Source organism: Musca autumnalis, unplaced genomic scaffold (genome assembly GCF_047663935.1).
Source record: "Musca autumnalis isolate F117 unplaced genomic scaffold, ASM4766393v1 scaffold_5, whole genome shotgun sequence".
NCBI lineage: Eukaryota > Metazoa > Arthropoda > Insecta > Diptera > Muscidae > Musca > Musca autumnalis.
Window position 1 is genome coordinate 148297411 of NW_027412088.1, and position 15412 is coordinate 148312822.

A 15412-nucleotide genomic window follows, 5' to 3' on the forward strand; every position below is an offset into this window, starting at 1 on the left:
ACGCGGTTACCTATCCAGTTGAATTACTAAATTAGTTGGATCTTCCAGGCTTTCCACCACATAATTTAGTGCTAAAAGTTGGTGTTCCTATTATTTTATTAAGAAACATAGTCCCACCTCGCCTTTGCAATGGTACAAGGTTAACAGTAAAAAAACTACATAACTATTTAATTGAGGCAACGATTATTACTGGGAAGTATATAGGTTCAGATGTACTGCTGCTGCTAATAGCAACAGAAACGTCCTTCAATTTTAAAAGATTGCAGTTTCCTGTACGTTTGGCATTTGCAATGACTATAAATAAATCCCAAGGACAGACTCTTCGTGTATGCGGCCTAAATTTAGCATGTTCTTGCTTTTCTCATGGTCAGCTCTACGTTGCATGTTCACGTGTTGGTAGACCGGCCGATTTGTTTGTTTACGCTCCTGAAGGAAAAACAAAAACATTGTATATCCTAAAGCATTACAATAAATACTTTACATTTTTGAATTTGATTTCTTTCTGATTTCAAAAAATCAGTAAAATTTCAAATGCATATCAATCTAAAGGGGTTGCGAAGCGCTCCGGGTTCAGCTAGTATTGTATATAAGCCCAATAAAAGTATATCTGGATGCAGTAGCCCCCTGCATATCATACCCTCTTTTATTGATTTTGAGCTCTTATTATTCTAAATTTAAATTTAGTAATTACAATTTTATATTAACTTAAAATTCTATATTTTGTTTTTCATAAGATTTGCTTTTGGCAAAATTTAATCAATTGCAAGCATTTATCTTTGTTATACTCGAAATCAATAAATTTCGATTAGGTAAAAGTATATCTACAGATTGTAGGTCGGCATCTCTTGTTACGTAACTCTACCACAAATATGGTAGAGTGATTAACTAGCAATCTTTGTTGTTGCCACTCAGGCATGCACAATTTAACAATTAGTGGAGCCAATAGCTCCGGTAGTTTTGTGTAGAATAATGCATATTTGAATTGTAACGGCGTTTTACATTGATTGGACCGCAAGTATGTGGAGGGTGTGTGGGTATGCGTTCGTGCATAATTGATGTAGTAGCCGTTTTAATGAATGAAGAGGCACACAGTAATCTCTTAAGTTATGTTAATTGGATGCATGCACAGCATTTCATAATAATAACGTAATACGGATTAATAATCTCTTTGATTCCGTTTACAAGCCAAGTAATAGGGAGTACATACGAACGTAGAGATATGTTTTGACGTTTAAAGAAGTAAGATTAATTTTATTCGATATGGTGGTATTTAAAGTCTTAAGCTTATTAACATTGTAATATGAACAAAGTGTTGATAAAGTGGGGTGATGTAGGGTGCGATAGATACAAACGAATATTCCTGATTGCGATTTTTTGGCGAATAAAAGGCATGCATCTATTCCAATCAATAGTAGCAAATTGTAGAAATAGGTATCGCCCAAATATGCGTATACTTAAAGATCTCTATGATATTTGAAGGTAGTGAAATACAAGAAATACGTAATCGTTCGTTCTGGTTAAGTAATCGACTTATATGTAAGGAGATTTGCTCCTTGTGCATTCAGTGCTGATGATCAGCAAGTAAATAGTCATTGTTGATGTTGAGAAGTAGTAAAGCCTCAGAATCTTTGCTACTGGCACAACAGCGAATGATGAAAGTACGACGTTCAAAGAAGAATTAAGTCGGCTGACGGAAATGGTGAGTTTCCAGGTGACAATGTGACTCGATGGTTATTTCTGAGGAACTGTGGTCCACTGATTTATGATTTATTACTGCAAAATTTGCTCAATTTGCTCTACACATTGGCATTGGTTATCAAATCATTAATTTGTCTGAGCAGCAGCAGGTTTTTTGCCTTAATAAATTTGTATTTTTAGCTCCATAATCGCCTACCCTTTTTATACAAAATACTAGGGAACGTACAGTGTGAAAGACTTTAAATCGCCATTAACCAGAAGACGACTTATCGGTACGTGGTTTTTAGCGATCACGAGGCTGCAATTCAGTTATGATACCTCGATCTGTTAAGAGTAAAGAATTCTGTCATTGTTTCATATAAAAATCTCATGGATCTTCCTCGCCTTCCTTTTCAACACAGAAAAAACATCTTTCTGGATAAAACATTCCAAAGCCGAGCGAACTCGCCTAGAAATGATTGCAAATTCTAAAGACATTTTACTTAAACTATAGGTGATATGGGAAATTTGCTTTATTTGCAATATACATTCATACAAATGTATGGCACATATACTGTTTAATGCTTTGAATGTGGTATTATCTTCTCGGGTGCTATTGTTTGGAAATGGTAATAAATTTGGACAAGATGTTGAATAAACCACATCATCAATCATGTTCATGTTTCTCATAATGTAGTCCATAACGACCATATCAGCCTGAAGATTTTTTAAAATACAGTTGTCACGTTACAGATAGATAGCTCTCTATCGGAAGCTTTCATATGGGTATGAAAACCAACACGTTTGTATTTTCAATTCTGATAATTGGTAACCAAATTTGAGTGGTTTGAAATGCTGATGAAAGAATTATTATGCATGGAGCATTTTGTGGTTGTATATAACAGATCAAATAACTAATAAAGCTTTCACTAAGGACAGATAATGCATTCTAGGTTTTGGTTTGTTATAATCGATAAACTTAAATATAATAAAACTAAACAGTCATAATGGTAGTTGCGACCATCTACCACAAAACACATTGGTCGTAGTGATCTCCATTTATTTATAAAGAGTTGGTAGTTTGTATGCTTTAATCTAGAGATTTTGTTCTGAAAAGCTCATAGTTTCAGAATTAAAAAAATATGGGTATTACCTTTATTAAATTTGGACTTCAATATAAATGGTTGATATTTATTTTGGCTTCCTCGTTGATGTTACTTGTAGTTACACACTGGTGCTCAGTGAACAAAAATCGAAAAATATGTTGTCGATTTTTTATAATTCTATGGTTTTATTCTATTGAGAACACTTCAAATAAGAACATCGTGAAAAAATTTTGTCGATATATGGAGTTAGTATAAAGTTATAGCTCCTCAAACATAGACAATTTTTTGTAGGCAGCCTTTATTGAAATTTATACACTGCACCCCGGTTATCTACCTCTCTGCTTAACTGCCTTTCCCGTTTAATTGCCTCACAAATTAAAACCCCAAAACTTTTTCATATAAATGAGTTCAAACTGTCCCGGTTAACTACTTTCCTATAAGTACCCAATTCGGATATTTGCCCCTCAAATATTTTCCCCAAAAGGAACATTTAATAATATTTTTATCGGTATATTACACTATGCAACACTGAAAATGCAAACAATTTCTAGTATACATTTTTTGAAGGTACATATTTAGACTACAAAAACCCTAATAGGATTTTGTCCTGTCAGATCCAGTTCGGATTTTATGGCCTCATCTAATCCGGGCTAAATCTACACTTTTTTGCATTTATCAGGCCTTTATCTCAGAAACGAATAGGAATTTGGCCTTGCTGTCTTTAGCAATATCTAAACTAGTAGAACTTATCTTTTGAAAAAACCACATAAGAAAAACTCCATCTAGGGCATCAAAATCTATAAAATATAGAAAATTTTACATAATTGCTGAAATTCTGGTCAGTATCGGCTAAACTATTGGGATTTGATCCAAGTAACGTTTTGCAAAAATCTTCCAAATAAAGTTCTCAACAATTCTTTAGAACATTCTGAAACTCTAAAATGCTTACATCATGTAGTTTCAGCGGTATTTTGCATCATATCTTTTACAGCACGTATTTCAAACACAGTTCACACCAACAGTTTATTCTCGCATTTGGGATTTCACTACATTATTGACATTTTTATTAAATCGTCGTTGAAAAATGTACTGAAAACAACGGCATAGAGGCATTTTACAACAATGCGTGTTCTGAAGAGTTGTGTATTACATTCCAGAGAATATTTTTCCGAAAGAAAATATTCAGAAACAAGTAAAAAAGCGTTAAGTTCGGCCGGGCCGAAATTTTCATACCCCCCACCATAAAATATTCTGAACTAAAATGGAATAATTAGTTTTCATTCTTGTCCCCAACTTTAAGTGGGTACGTTAAAATGTCAGATAATGTACATAAAATGCCTTATTCGGGAGGCCCTTTTTTATGGTGCCTATATCTAACTATGTACGTTGACAATTTTTGGTGGGCTTGAAATTGGGAGGTACCGTTATATAGGGGTTGTAATAAAACATGGACCTATTTTGACAGTTTTTGATGGGAGCCTTTAATGTCAAATAACTCCTAATTCGGTTAAAATTGTAGCTAGAATCCTCAAAATACCGAAAATCGGTACATAACGTGGGAACTTCAAATGTTATTAACAGCTAGTTCGGAGATATGTGGGCTATAATAAAATATGAACTTAAATGAACAATTTTTGTTGCAGAATTTTTGATGGCTTTTAAATTTCAAATCACGGAAAGTTCGTCCAAATATAAAGCTAAGGTACGGAAAATCGGGAGATTTGTTTTGGGGCTAACCAAAACATGGACCTACGTTCGGTTAAACATTTTAAGTAAAAAATTGGGGCTATGTTGAAAATTGTTGATGTAGATGTGTGGTGACAACTACTACCTTCAAATGTCAAATTAAAGTTAGCTGAAATTGCTAAATTACTGAAAATTGGGAGGTACCGTTATATGGGAGCTATATCCGAACATGGGCCTATGTTGACAATTTTTGATGGAGAGGTGTTGTGACCACTAAGATCTTCAAATGTCAAATTACTGCTAGTTTGGTTTAATATTGTAGCTAAAATTATCAAATTACTGAAAATCGGGAGGTACTTTTATATGGGGCTTTATCAATACATCGACCTTTCTTGAACATTTTTGGTGGAGAGGTGTGGTGACCACTAAGAATTTCAAATGTTCAAATTACAGATAATTCGGTTAAAACTTGTAAACATGGACCTATGTTCATAATTTTTTAGAATATAAGTTTTTTGGTCACTAAGAACCCTAAATATCAAATTATATCTAATTCGGTCTAGAAATGTGACTTAAATGGGTTGGGGGCTATTCCAAAACATGGACCTATGTCCACTAGTTATATAAGGTTATTGACATTTAAGAACCCTAAATGTTAATTTATAGCTAAATCGGTCTGAATATGTAGCTAAAAACGTATAAATGCCGTAAATCGGGGGTACCGTTATATGGGGGCTATACCAAAACGCGGACCTATGTCCACAACTTTTGTTATATAAGTTAATTGACATTTAAGAACACTAAATGTCAATTTATAGCTAAATCGGTCTGATAATGTAGCTAAAAACGTCAAAATACCGTAAATCGGGGGGTACCGTTATATGGGGGCTATACCAAAACGTAGACCTATGTCCACAACTTTTGTTATATAAGTTTATTAACACTTATGAACCCTAAATGTTAAATTATAGCTAAATCGGTCTGATAATGTAGCTAAAACGTCAAAATACCGTAAATCGGGGGGTACCGTTATATGGGGGCTGTACCAAAACGTAGACCTATGTCCACAACTTTTGTTATATAAGTTTATTAACACTTATGAACCCTAAATGTTAAATTATAGCTAAATCGGTCTGAAAATGTAACTAAAAACGTCAAAACACCGTAAATCGGGTGTACTGTTTTATGGGGGCTATACCAAAACGTGGACCTATGTCCAAAAGTTTTGTTATATAAGTTTATTGACATTTAAGAGCCCTAAATGTCAATTTATAGCTAAATCGGTCTGAAAATGTAGCTAAAAACGGCAAAATACCGTAAACCGGGGGGTACCGTTATATGAGGGCTATACCAAAACGTGGGCCTATGTCAAAAACTTTTGTTATATAAATTTATTGACACTTAAGAGCCCTAAATGACAAATTATAGCTAAATCGGTCTGAAAATGTAGCTAAAAACGTCAAAATACCGTAAATCGGGGGGTACCGTTATATGGGGGTATACCAAAACGTGGACCTATGTCCACAACTTTTGTTATATAAGTTTATTGACACCTAAGAGCCCTAAATGACAAATTATAGCTAAATCGGTCTGAAAATGTAGCTAAAAACTTCAAAATACCGTAAATCGGGGGGTACCGTTATATGGGGCTATACCAAAACGTAGACCGATATAGCCCATCATCGAACTTGACCTGCCTGCAGACAAAAGACGCATTTTCCCAAAATTTCAGCGTTCTATCTCCATTTTTGTGGATGCTAGAGTAATTACCACAGACGGACGGACGGACGTGCACAACTCGACTCAGAATTTTACCCTGAACAAGAATCTATATACTTTATAGGGTCGCAAATGAGTATTTCAATGCGTTACAAACGGAAAAACAAACTTAATATACTCTCCATACTATCTATGGTGGTGCGAAATGTATAAAAATTGTGGAATTTTTGCATATATTTAGAAATTTGAGGCAATACATGTAGTTTTTCGAGTTCATTATTTCTCCAAATATGTTATTCTTGTCCTTATCTACAAATTTTCTTCAGAGGTCAGAAGAAGATTCGCATTGGTTTCAGAGATATAGACCCGATTTTCTTTAAAAACTCAATATTTAACCATGTTTAGATGGGGCCACAAAATCCGAGCTGGATCTGACACAAAAAAATCTAACTAGGGTTTCTTGTCGTTTGGGTCTGTACTTTCAAAAAATCCTCAGTTCAAATTGTGTGCACAAGATCACCTTAAAAATGTTGCACAGTGTTACCCGCAGTAGTTTATTTTTGAGATAACCAATTTCGAATTGAGATGAAGATGTCCAGTGTGATGTTTTTGTGTTACGCTCACTAATGACTTAAATTCTTATTGATTAAATAATATAACTTATACATATGTGTATTTTAAGACTTGAAATTAACTATTCTGCTATTCATTTTTGTAATTTGTAAAAAGACCACATGCTTAAGGAACTGTATTTAAACAACTTATTGGAAATAGTCAAATTTTTGAAATGGCTATTAAACAGTGGCCAATAGACTTTCTTTTTGTGAACCAAAAAGTTTACATATCGTCACCACAATTTCCCGAAGACGTAACCCACAAAACCAAAACTTTACAGGAGAAACAAAAAACGTTATAAAATGAAAAACTATTTTATTAGTCCGGTCAAAATAGACATCTGTATAAGGGGGAAATAGCAAAAATTCCCACAAAGCTGAATTTTGGTGGAGAGCTAGGGTTGGCCATTAGAAGCAACGTCCTAAAAGTCCCCATCGATCCCATGTGTGCAAAACAAGTTATTCGGGGTCAAAGTTCATTTTTGGAGGCATTATTCAGTTTTTTTAATTTTTCTCAAAAACGGTAATACTAAGCAAAAGCTCGCTAAAGTAAAATTTGTACATTCAATAATTGTCTACAAGATTGGTCTTTATGATTCTTAAAAAAGACTTACCATTTTCGAGATATTTCGATCTAAAAGTCAAATAAAAAATTAGCCGCGTAAGTACATTATGAGGCGAACCGCTTAAAGTAACGACACTATGTGTTAGATACTTCCGTAAGCTTTCAAACGATATCCACTTTGCGGTAATTGGTTCAGTAGAACCGAGTCTAACCAGGTTTTTAAATTTTGCCTTTCGGGTCTAATAACCGGCGAACCGGATCCGCAACCGTTGAAAATTATACATTTCCGTAATCAGCGCAACAAACCCTACCTTCGGACAAAACTTGAAAAAAATCGGAGAGTTTTCGTTGGGGACGTTCCCGTTGGGCTTTCGATTTTACATGTGGGTTAAATGGGCTATTTTTGCATAAAATGACTCTAACATTGAATAACTCTACTAAACACACTCCGATTTTGTTGGAATTTTTTTAGAAGATAGCTATAATTTCGCTCTTCAAGAAAATACATATTTTTTGGGGGCCGGTTCGTCTGAATATGTGCATATTTCCCTTATAAGTGCATAAAAATCATGTGTTTTTTAGAACAGCTATATCTCAAGAATGGTTCCTTCTAAGAAAAAAATTATAAGGGTCAAACTTGTAGGTAATTTTTCTGTCTACAATATTTACTTTAGTCACTTTTTGATTAGATCAACCGTTTTCCAAAAATAAATCCGAAAACCAAAAAACCCTTAAATTTTGACCTTTGACCCCGAATAATTTTTTTTGCACACATGGGATCGATTGGGACTTTTAGGACGTTGCTTCTAATGGCAAACCCTAGCTCTCCACCAAAATTCAGCTTTGTGGGAATTTTTGTTATTTCAATGTCTATTTTGACCGGACTATTATAGAATATCAATCTTATGAGGGCGAGTATTTAGGCTATTATCAATCTTGTATGAATGGGAGTAAGTAATAAAACTAAAACCACGAAAACGCATGGTTTTGGGATCCGTCATTACAACAAAATCTGCAATGTTATCCCATTTCCGAAATGCCATTTATTGAATAGGGTCGTTATTTTTGAACGTAGAAGGTTGAAATTTTGCCAGAGCATGTATTTTAGCTTTACGTAACAGATTCCATCTAAAAACGAATTTCGATTTTCATGTGGGTTACGTCTTCGGGCATTTATGACGATATAATGTTTATACATAAAGTACCGTTAAGTTGATTGAAGCAATAGAATGTTATACATAACTCATGAATTTCGCTTCTTTCATGGAGTGTATCTAAAAATTGCAGCAAATTGCAGTTTCGGCCATTTTGTACATGAAACAGACATCCCCTTTGAATAAGATTATGCAAAAATTACATCCGACAAAATCCGATTCTTTGAGACATAACCACATTATTATAACCAGTTTGTACGAAAAATGCAAGTTTTCTAATTTTGCCTCAGTTTACCAATTCAGTTCGATTGACTGTTTTGTGTTATTTTTGTTAATAAGTTTTCGAAAACCCTTAAATAAGCTCGAATCTGAAATAATTTTGCCGTTAGTTAATGCCACTATTTTGATAGGATTGGCATATTATTGTTATAGACATGATAAATTTAACCTACAAACGTTCTAAATTTAGACATTGCTCTTATAAAAAGTTTACATTGTCATGATAATGGCTCTATCTTAATTTAATTGGCATATGTTTTCAAACATTTCACGTCAGATAAATCGAGATAGAAAACCATGACATCAATTAAATTTATTTCAAATTCAAACCAAATATGTGTCAGCTCCAGGCTAATAACACTGTGCGACAACAAAAAAATGAAAAGGAAAATCGAGTAGATTATGAAAGTAGAGCTAAAAATATGAGACACGTGTATCGGCGTTTTTAATGTTTACGTCGGAAAGTAACCAAAAAAGGCGGGGCAAGTTCCGCCCATTTTTAAATTTTTTGAAATATTCGATTTTAGATATCTTGAAATCCTTGCATTTCAGGTATATAGTGTCTTTGGCAACTTAACTTAGGAGGGTTTGGAAAATATTTTTTTTTTTTTTTAAATGTTAACCCTCATGCAGTTCATCAAAGGGGTCTTTTTTGTCTTTTTTTCGAAAATCTTTCAAAAACTCATTAAAAATGTAATCGTATCAAATCCGAATATTCTACAAAATTGTTCGCCATAAAATTTTACTATAGGTCTCAGAATACACCAAATCTGTAACTCTTGTCTAATCGCCAGGAATCTCTAAAAATGAAAAACACGTTTTAGGGTTAAAGTCGGACTTCATCTGTGTTTATTCAAATTGTCCCACAAAACATAATTTTAGAGAGATGATGTCAGAGACAAAAATATTCTACGTCAAATTTCACCATAGGTCACCAAAGAAATGAAATGTCTATGTATATTCTATAGCATGAAAATATCAGTATCAATTTTGCTGTAAAAATTCCGTATTTTTAATACTTTAAACTTAAATTCCGTTGTTAGGATAAGCCATTGGTTACTTATATTGCATGCGAAAATACAATAGACAATGCGAAAATAATATAGAGAAATATAGGTGTCATATGGACTCCCATATGCACAATTTGGCGTGGTCCAAAAAAAAAACTACAATAATGGGACTAACTCCTACTTTGGTGGCATTTACGGAATTACCCCATGCAATTGACATAAATAGCTGTATCATGAATGACCATAACGAACCCAGTTAGGATATAGTCATTTATGTCAATTTCTAAGGTTTATTCCGTAACTGCCACCAAAGTAGGAGTGAGTCCCATCATTGTAGTTTTTTTGGACCACACCAAATTGTGCATGTGAGAGCCCATATGACACCTATATTTTTACTGGACCATAGCTGTAGACCTCTATTGTATTTTCGCATGCAATATAAGTAACCAATGGCTTATCCTAACAACGGAATTTAAGTTAAAAGTATTTAATATTCGCAATTTTTACAGGTCCGATCTGGCTTTTTTTATATTTTTCAAATATGTATTCACCACAAATGTTTTTAAAGCTGTTTAAATTGAACGCACAACATATTCTGTATGAACTTATAACGAAAAACCATCAATAAGATATTTATATTTTTCAATTACAACGACAATCTGTATGAAAATTGGAAAATATGGCCCTAAAACCTATATATAATAAACAAGTGCCGCTAAGAATGCTATATGTTATGGTTACAGATTTCTTTTATTCAGAGACTCATAATGAAATTTCATTTGAAACATTTCTTTCTTTAACAATATTCCCAAGAATGTAAAGGACTTTGCTTTTAATTTTTAATTTTTAGAGATTCCTGGCGATTAGACAAGAGTTACAGATTTGGTGTATTCTGAGACCTATAGTAAAATTTTATGGCGAACAATTTTGTAGAATATTCGGATTTGATACGATCACATTTTTAAGGAGTTTTTGAAAGATTTTCGAAAAAAGGACAAAAAAGACCCCTTTGCTGAACCGCATGAGGGTTAACATTTTTAACAAAAATTTTTTCCAAACCCTCCTAAGTAAAATTGCCAAAGACACTATATACCTGAAATGCAAGGTTTTCAAGATATCTAAACTCGAATATTTCGAAAAATTTAAAAATGGGCGGAACTTGCCCCGCCTATTTTGGTTACTTTTCGACGTAAACTTTAAAAGCGCCGATACACGTGTCTCATGTTTTTACCTCTACTTTCATAATCTAGACAAAATAGGAGAATGATATATAGGGACTTTATCAAAATCTGTACCGACTTTTGTTACAATCGATAAAAATGATAAATGGCCTAAGAAAACATCCCATATTAATTTTGAACTTTATTTAATTAAAATTTACTGATTTATTGCAAAATTGGGAAAGGACATATAAGGGCGCAATATCCACATCTGAACCTATTTTTGACAAAATCGGTTAAACTGATTAGGGGCCTAAGAAGATGTCACATATATATTTTGAAGGCTATTCTTTTAAAATTGAAAAAGTTATAGCAAAATCAAGAAAATATATATATTGGGGCAATATCCAATTCTGAACCGATATGGACCAAAATTTGTATTTTGCATTCGTATGCCCTCATAAGTACTAGTACAAAAAATAAGTACTTTTTCATTATCCTAGGTCAACTCATTCTATTTTTGTCCACGTTAAGAAGGAAGCGGCACCACTCTAAGTTTTGACCTTATCGTTGTTGGCTTTCTGGTATACATTGTCTATGAAAATCATTCATTATTTTCCTAACTGTAAAAGAGACTGGTTATAAACACTGCAAACAATAGCTCTAGACTTTGTAGCTAAATGTAGCTAAAATCCCCAAAATACCGCTATACTAAAACATGGACCTATGTTGACGGTTTTGGTGGAGATATTTTGTAACCACTGGGAACCTCAAATGTGAAATTACATTTAGTACGGCCAAATAATGTAGCTAAAATCCCCAAAATACCGAAAATCGGGAGGTACCGTTATATTAGGCCTATACTAAAACATGGACATATGTTGACAGATTTTGGTGGAGATATTTTGTGATCACTGGTAACCTCAAATGAAAAATTGCAGGTAGTTCGGTCAAATAAAAAATTCTCGAAATACCGAAAATCGGGAGGTACCGTTATATGGGGCAATACCTAAACATGGGTCTATGCCCATAATCTTTGGAGTTTATGTTTGTTGATCACTAGGAACCTCAAATGTCAAATTATAGCTAATTCGGTTTGAAAATGAGACTAAAAACGGCAAAATACCTAAAATCGGGCGGTACCGTTATATGGGGACTATAGCAAAACCTGGACCAATATAGCCCATCATTGAACTGCCTGTAAACAAAAGACGAATCTTCCCAAAATTTCAGCGTCCTATCTCTATTTTTGTGGATGCTAGATTGATTACCACAGACGGACGGACGGACATACACCGATCGACTCAGAATTTTACGCTGATTAAGAATATAGGGTCGCAAATGATTATTGCAATGCGTTACAAATGGAAAAACAAATATAATATACCCTCCATACTATGGTGGAGGGTATAAAAAATAAATCAAAAAATATTTTTTTATTAATTATAAGAACTATCTCGGAAATGATCTCCTAGAAGCGTCGCCGAAGTGACTTCCAAGGAGTGAAGCGGGGGTGGTTTATTTCTTCACAATGGAGGTCACTGGGCGACACGCCTAAGTCACTTCCGTGATAGTGTTTGCTTGAAGGGTTGTAGTATATACATTTAAATTAACGAATATTGTGACGTATAACTATTATCGTAAGGTATACGTCAACCTTATTGCAAGGAGTTCTCAGTACAAGGAGTGCTTTTATGAACGAATTAGGTAAATTGAGTGGTGTATGCCGCAGCTTTCCGTCTGTGATTACATCTTGTCGATGTCCAACTTACGTGCTATGTTGGGTTACATTTTCTTTTATATTGTTAAAACTCTCCCGCTATTTAAAATATGCACAGAACAGACAAAAGTGACAACTGTGGGGTTGTGGCCACATATTGAGCAAAAAAGCCATTTTAATGAAATTTATACAAGAAATCTACCAAACTTTTTTAGAAGATTTTTACTTTATTTGAAAGGTCATACCTTGAGCTACTGTCCTCCTATGTTTTTACTAAAATAGTTTGCCGTGCCTACTGCAACTCGAAAACTAATAAACCGATCAGATTGGATTATTAAAAATCTAATAATCTTGTCCTTAATCGTAAGGGAATTTAAATATCCACTTTAAAAATTGTGAGCTGTCAAAGTAAAAATTACGATTTTAACGAACAAAATTGATAACATTTTAGCCATAAAACATTAATATTTTTTGTTCAAAAGTCATTCACTTAAGGACAAGTTTTTTGTATGAATAATAATCCCACAAAAACATATACATCTATATTCGAGCTACAAAAATGTCATTTCGAGAAAACCTCGTTTAAAACTTTAATGTTACATACGAAACACAGTAAATTTTTACCTTCCAACGCTCATATATCTGTCAATTTTGTCCTTATTCATTTGTACCTTAAAATAGCCGTAACCCCTTAAGAGAAAAATGTTTGCCATTAAATGCTACTTTGAACTGAAAACGCAGTTAATACATAAAACAAACTCTCTCGAAATCAAAACTCTAATCCTATTAGTATTGCTATATGTGTCAGAAGAATATGTAAAGCATTCGAGTTAGTACTTGTAGTGTTTGAGAGATAAAGCAACTTCCTTGGTAAAATCTGCACCATGCCAAATTTGACGATGCAATTTGATTTAAAATTGTTACTTGTTAAAAAATATGTCAACTTGTATCCTTTGTGTCATAATGACCACTGTTGATTTCTGTGCGAATTTTTCAATCAATTTAATTTGTAATTCCTGGAAAATTTAAAATTTTTATTCTTTGCTGCTCGGTCGGTAAATGCCGAGCCACAATGATTTATCAACGCAAAATGCAATTAGTATTTAATGGAGGTATTTATTTTCACTTTTGTGTTAAAATATATGTGAGGAAATGGGCATTGGGGTAATGGGTGGAGCTAAATAATTTACATTTTTACCAACCAAACGGTAATTTGAACTAATTATTTCTGCACGGACACACATATACAGAATGCAGCGTGTGTGCATCTGCGTCTGTCCGATTGCTCCATTTACGCACAGTTCTAAATGTAATTTATGTACAATGAACTTTTAAAACAGTAATTGAGTGTAATTGTCATTTAAATAACTTTAAAATGTTGTAGTAACAAAACACTTTGTAGGCGCCTAGTTCAGGATATAAATCAATTTGTCGTTGTCTATTCATTTAATTTAATTCATTTAATACTTGATTTAAAAAACTGACGTTTCTTGATCATAAAATGGACAAAAAAATTAAAAAAAGATCGATGATGTCCTTGATAAGCCCACAAAAATATTTGACAATCGGTTTATTTGTTTTCGGGCTGGAGTTGGCTCCGATTTCAAAATATTATTTCGAGAAAAACACGTTTTAGTTTCTATGTTAAATACAAATACAATAAATGTTTCCCTTCGAACGTTCATACCTTAGGCAGCCGATTTAGCCTACCTACTTATTGCCTTACGATAAAACTTGTAGTGAAGTTTTTCATGTCAATCATTAGATTGTCCACAATTTTTAGCTAAATTGGTTAGTAAATGGGACCTCTGCTTTGCGAAAGGGCGAAGATGCATGTATCGACTCAAAATGTATTCTCTGTACTAGCAAAGTGCCCGCTACATCGTATGCGTAAAGGATATAAAAACAAATAAACCATATATAATATGGAAGTGGCGAACACTGAAAATTTTATTGTACTTACACCAATTTTAATCAATATTTATTGTTATTTTAGTACTGTTCGTACCGCATTAGTTCGATTTTCAAAAAAAAAACTCATCCTTACATGTTAACAGCGAGACCAACATTGCACACCAATACTCACAATAAATCCAAAAAAAATACAGATTCCAGCACTGTCCATACACCCAACAACAAATTGAGTGCCATTAAGTACGATTTACCAAAACTACCACAATCCTTCACTTCACCAGTAACCTTAATTCCAAAAAACAGGATTCCAGCGCTATCGGTGCACTCAAATACAAATTGTACCATTTGGTATATTTCGTGCCCATAAGTACGAATTTCAAAAACTACCTCCATGTCTCAATCCTACACTCCAACCGTAGTCTTACCAAAATCCAGGATTCCAGCTCTATCCGTTCCCCCAAATACCCGCTGTACCAAATTTAGTACCATTTAGCTCTTTTCGTACCCATAAGTGCGAATTTCAAAAACTACATTAATCCTATACTCCAACAGTAATCTCAATTCCAAATTTAAGGATTCCAGGTCTATTCGTACACTCAAAACCCAATTGTACCACATTTAATAACATTTAGTACTTTTCGTACCAATAAGTACGAATTTCCGAAACTACCTCAATCCTGCACTTCAACAATAATCTCAATTTCAAATTTCAGGATTCCAGATTACAAGTCCCAATTGTACCAAATTTAGTACTTTTCGTTCCCATAAGTACGAATTTCCAAAACTGCCACTATCCTACACTTTAACA